Source organism: Alligator sinensis, unplaced genomic scaffold (assembly GCF_000455745.1).
Source record: "Alligator sinensis unplaced genomic scaffold, ASM45574v1 scaffold9_1, whole genome shotgun sequence".
NCBI classification, from domain to species: domain Eukaryota; kingdom Metazoa; phylum Chordata; order Crocodylia; family Alligatoridae; genus Alligator; species Alligator sinensis.
This window is the reverse complement of record NW_005842304.1, coordinates 419,754-425,671: the sequence shown is the minus strand read 5'-3', so window position 1 is coordinate 425,671 and position 5,918 is coordinate 419,754. Positions and strand designations below refer to the sequence as shown.

At 46.4% G+C, this 5,918-nt stretch overlaps 1 protein-coding gene across 6 annotated transcripts in view; it reads right to left on the bottom strand.

Annotated features, from left to right (window-relative positions):
- The window catches only part of SLC2A13 (solute carrier family 2 member 13), a 318,345-nt gene that overhangs the window by 309,013 nt on the left and 3,414 nt on the right, over positions 1–5,918 (bottom strand). For 2 of the 6 annotated variants that reach the window (XM_025209709.1, XM_025209707.1), the window contains exon 1: positions 5,902–5,918. The exons of 3 other annotated variants lie outside the window; for them this stretch is intronic. The gene's annotated coding sequence lies outside the window, so the exon portion shown is untranslated. The remainder of the gene's footprint in view (positions 1–5,901) is intronic. One more of the 6 variants, XM_025209712.1, reaches the window with a different exon arrangement.

Genomic DNA, 5,918 nt, shown 5'->3' with positions numbered 1-5,918 from the left:
GAGGAAAAAAAAAAATAAAAATGTGGGGGGGGGGGAAAAAAAAAAAAAAAAAAAAAAAAAATCACAGAAAAAGAAGTCATCCACAGACTGGACTGCATTAAGTCTAAACAGGGACTATCCTATTATTAGGGGCCACTGGAATTCACACCACAATTACACTGTGCAGTGGCTCCTTTAAAATCTTGCAGTTTCCACTGTGCACCCTCCTTTCCCCTGCCACTGATTGGTGGAGAGGCCCTGCTTCTCACCTCCGATTGGTGGGGAGACAAAAACCAGAGTGTTAAATATGTTGCGGTTTGCCTCCCGCTGCTAATTAGTGGCATGGCCCCAGCAGCCCACTGCTTGCTGCTGACCGGATGGGGGGTGGAAAAAAACCCCACAACCACAGAATATTTAAAACTGCGGTTTTTGCCTCCTGGCCATCAGGAACAGGCAGCAAGGTCACCGGGGCCCTTTTGTCAGCCAGTGGCAGAAGCGTGCACAAGGGAAGCTGCAATATTAAAGGAGCTGCTGTGCAGCACACTACTGGCACAAATTCCAGTGGTCCTTACCCATTATCTGCATCAGCTTTTGTGACCCCTTGTCCCTATAAGTTTATTGCTTCTTTGCCTCTGCCAACACTAGCCTCCCACCCTTCTCTCTCCTTTCTCCCCATCTTTTGTATTAAAATCAATCACTCCATTTTATCCATTGCTCTGTCAATGCCCTTTCACAACATCTGATGAAGTTCAAGTGCACAAAAGTTCATGTTATCATTCTCTGATTTAGTTAGTCTATAAGGTGCGACTCTACCCTGCTTTCTGCCTGACTTCAGACTAACACAGATAAACTACCTGACTCTGCTAAAAGGAACCCAAGTCACACCAGCAAGAAAAACAGATAGTTGTTATATTATACTGAGGCAGGGAACACAAAACTCTCACTGTTGCAGCTACAACTGAGTGAAGTCATGAGCACTGCTGGATTTATTTTAGGAAAACAACCACAGTACTATATATAAGCATAGTAACTCATTTTACTAGATGCCTACTGATGCATGCTTCTGAAGCCCAGGTACAAAGCTTGTGCACATAACAGTACAGGAGTAGAAGCAAAAAGGCTTCATGGAAAGCAGTAACTTAAGGCTACATGGGCTGTCACACAAGAACACTCTTGCCTTGCGATTCAATTCAACTTTTACACTTCCAGTTTCAGCAGCTATTGTATCCTAATAAAGTAATTTCAGTAAGCATGTCTGGCCCTTATGCAAGAGCATGTGACAAGAGTTCTTGTTCCTTTTTTACCCTTTGTGGACAGGCTCCAGTTTGGCTGAAAGATGGAAAAAGAGATATAAAACAGAATTTTTAAATCTAGTCTCCCCAAATTTCTGCTGCCTTCCTAAGATTATACAAGCTCCCTCTGGTGGCTGATTTAGCACTTGATCTAAACCAACAAGAGGTCAATTTGTCCAACAAGCCCGAGTAAGAAAATTAATTTTGTAAAGAAATCTGTACAGAAGTCACATGCTCAATATTCTAATAGCTGTTTTGTTTGCAAGTTGTTAACAATTAATTTTCTAAACAAAAGCAATGAAGTATTACTGGGCATTTAAAAAAACCGCTACATTTCAAAAAGAAGAAGTCAACAATGCAGTATTTATATAGTGCCCCTCCATCCCAGGTTATCGGCATCTTTTGCACCCCTTTAATTTTCTGAAGTCCTTGTAAAGCAGATCTCCATTTTACAAAGAACAGGAAGCATGGAGAATGTCACTTACGGTCACATCATAGGTGGGCAGCTCTGCCACAAATACAACTCCCTATTTCCAGCCCTATATTTTAAGTCCTATGCCATATTTCATTTGATAATAGGGCATAAATCTAATATGACAACAGCATGACTCATTTAAGGGAGCTCAGAGTCAGACCTGCATGTATGCACCTTAAAGAAAAGGGGGGAAAAAAAATCATTCCTTTTAAGCAAATGAAGTCAATAGGAGTTCGCCATATTTACAGGTTGGGACCCAAGGTAGAAAACAGGTTACACTTTTCAAATGCAAAGGCAAGTAATGCAAGTTAGCTGAAGGTGATAGATGTTCAAAATAAAGCTAAATGTATCCACTTATCACCATCAGAACAGAAGCAAGCATTTATAGTCACAATGCATTTTTCTTATAGAACTTGATATAACATACAGGGCCATCAACATTCTATGGACTCTAGTTATTCAACACTGTAAGTGAATATGGAAATAAGTGTGGGTAATCAAACATGGAATGATCAGCATTAAAAAGCATCAACCCCAAGCCGCTGCTTCTGGGTATCAGTACTACAATCTGTGCCACAAAAAGCTTTCAGATATGAAAACAGTGTATGCCCTGACAGAACGTTATTGGTATAGCAAGACATACCAAAATATTGACTAGAAGTATCGTGCAAAACAAATATGAAGGAGATAATTTTATTTCTAACAGATCTCTTCATTATGACTCATTAATATTTTTCCTTAACAATATGAATTGCTTTGCAGCAAGTATGTTTGTAAAAGAGCCAGGGAAAACTCTAAAACAACAGGTTTTGAAAAGAGCACTGTTGCCATGTAAAAAAGCAGAGCTTGATTCTCAGATTCACTACCTGGAATAAGAGGAACAACAACTTAAATGGAGAGAAGAAAGTAGTTTGCACCAACACCCCAGGCAAAAAAAAAAAAAAAAAAAAGATGCACAAAAGGACTGCAAAGTTCCCACCCAATCTTGCCGGGTAAAAACAGACCATAATTCAACTTCAAGTGCATAAGGGTGAAGACTGAAGATAAACTATTCAGGATACTTAGGAACAGTATGGCATGCAGAGGATCCCCGCTAATAAGGGGCACAGGACTGATCACCAAGTCCTTCCAGCAAATGTGCACAAGCCAAATAGAATGGTATATGCAGTAGGGGCGTGCAGGCCCTATTCAATTCCGATTCAGCCCAAATCAGGGACAGTGATTCAATTCATTGATTCGGATCACTGTTCCCAATTCGATTCAGCCGAATCCAAAAAATGAAAATTCAATGCCGATTCAGAAAATCAGCAATTTGGACACACAGACACAGCTTTAAATGTTTTTTCTACATACCTTGAGGTACTAGTGCAGCCTGTGAACACTGCAATGCTAGGGCACATGGAGTGCCCCACAGGAGTACGGGGGGGAAGGGGGCCCCTCCACGTGCTTGGCAGGAAACCCAGAAGTGGAGTGGAAGTACTTCCAGTCCACTTCTAGTGGGCAGGGCAGTGCACTCCCTGGCAGACCCGGAAACAGACCAGAAATGCTTCTGGTCCATTTCCAGGTCTGCTGTCAAGCGCACTTGGGAGCCCCCTGCGCTTCTGTGGGATGCTCCATGTGCCCTAGCATTCGCAAGCCCCTGCTACCTGGAGGTATGTAGAAAAAAAAACATTTAAAGCTGTGTCTGCATCTCCAAATCGATTTGGAGAGATTAGAGGGTCCTCCGATTCAATTCGGATTCAGAGATTCAGCCACCAAATCAAGCCAAATCAAATCAGGGACCAAAGCTTCACACAGCCCTAATATGCAGCCTATAGAAATATACACACAGCAAGAGAGCTACACAATCAAACCGATGGAGAGAGCAATTCACATACAACTCCACCTAATGCCTCCAACAAAACCTGAAGCCCAAGTCTCAGGCTTCCAAAGTAAGTGTGGTCTAACTGGACTGAAGAGCTACTAGATAGTTAATTTATTTTCACAAGCATTCCTTCCAAGTGAGACAGAGCAGAGAAGGGCCTTTTTGCAATTAGATGCCTTTACATTTCAAGAGTCTACTTAAATAAATAAAAATCCTGGGTGAAGAGAATATACACCACACTCTCTCTCTCTACTTTCCAGCTACTCCCACCAGTTCTTAGTTTGCCTAGGGAAATAGTCAGTGAAGGAAGACATAAAAAAGCTGTAGCCAGTTAAGGGAACAGCTAAGTCCATCTTCTCCCCCAGTGCCTTACAGCAGTCAGATGGCTCTGAAGAAACAAGAGTGATCAGTGTACTCCTTGCTTTTAAGCAGTTTGGAAAGATTTAATTCTGCATGAATGGAAGCCTAAATGAAAGCAATTCCCAAGACAGAACTCTCCCATTTCTCAGCTGCACTTTTCAAATTGAGCTCCCTCCTACACGAGTATCTTTCATCTGGATTTGGATCTGCCTTTTGCTGGTAGGTGTCTTACTGTTTCAAGCAACAATGACAGCCGATTTTTAACATTTGCCTGAAAGTTGCTCTCTAAAAAGGGATGTGGCTGGTCCAGGCTTCTATTTCTTCGTGTCCTGAGCAGCCATATCTTCCTATTTTGGAAAGCAAGTTCAGCAGCTTTGCATGGATGCACAATCCTATGCCCTGGCTAGTCGTTACTTACTGCAAAGCAGAGTTTTCCCAATAAGTCATCTCCACTGACCCCCACTCCCAAGATCTCATCCTGACCCCAAGATCAGAGATTTATGGAGAGCTAACATTAGTCTGAACCTATCTTTTATTGAGTGAACTGTGGAGGCCATTTCCTGGGGAAGCAACAGCCCCAGCTGGGCTTCAAGAAAGCTTCCCCAAACAAGAAAGGGCACCCACTATCACCACAGCTGGAACATGGCAGCCCCAATCATGGCTGGAACAGCAGAGGCACGTGCCTGTGCAAAGTGGTAGCACCCAAATGTTTCTCCCAGAGCCTCAAGCAAGATCTGGCATTTTCAGAAATGCAGTGGGGGGGCTCACAGCAACACCATGGGCAATTCTCAGCAACAGGGGAGAAGGGGAGGGTGGAAGGGAAAACTCAGAACTAATCCAGAAGGGCTTCTGCAAAGGCAGCTGGGAGCAGGAGCTCAGAACAAAGCTGTGGGCAACCCTGTGGTAAGAGCGGGGCCTCAGAGCTAATCCAGGGGTGATGCTTGGAAGTGGGGAGGGAGCAAGAGACTCTCAGCTAATCCACAGGGTCCTGGGAGCTGGGAGGGGGACTCACAAAGAGGTGATCCTAGGAAGGGGTTTGGGAGATGAGGACTTGCAGCAAATCCACAGAGGATCCCAGGACAGGGAGATTCGCAGCAAGTCCAGGGGTCATCCCAGATTGGGGGGGGAGGGAAGCAGCTGGCTCACAGCTATAGTCAGAGGTGCCCTGGAAAAGGAAGAGAGGGAGCAGGGGACTCACAGCTAATCCACAGGGGATCCCAAAAAGGGGACTAGGAGACAAGGACTCGCAGCAGATCCACAGGGGATCCCAAGACAGGGACTGGGTGGCTCACAGCAAATCCAGGGGTGATCCCAGAAAGGGGAGAGGAAACAGGGGGCTCACAGCTAATGCAGGGGCAATCGTCGGGGGGGAGGAAGGGGTTCACCGCTACAGCCACAAGTGTCCCAGGTAAGGAGGAGAAGGAGCAGGGGACTCACAGCTAATGCACAGGGGATCCAGGGACAGGGAGTGGGAGGCTCACAGCAAACCCAGGGGTGATCCCTGCAACAGGAGAGGGAGCAGAGGGGCTCACAGCTAATGCAGGAGCAGGCGGGAGAAGGGAGGAGGCGGCTCATCACTGCATCCCTATGCCCCAGGAGGGAAGAGGGAGCACAGGGCTCACAGCTAATCCACAGGGGATCCCAGGACCGGGATCGAGAGGCTCACAGCAAACCCAGGAGTGACCCCAGCAAGGGGGAGAGGGAGTGAGGGGCTCACCCTACAGCCACAAGTGCCCGGAAAAGGAGGAGTGGGGGGGCTCACAGCTAGTCCACGGGGGATCCCCTGAGGCTAAGAAACCCAGGGGCGACCGGAGCAGGGAGGGGAGGGAGCAAGGGGCTGCCCCTACAGCCACAGGTGCCCGGGGAAAGGAGGAGGAGGAGGCGGCTCCCGGGCGATGCCGAGCCCCGAGCGGGCGAGCGGGCGCACTCACCGATGCCGAGCCCCACG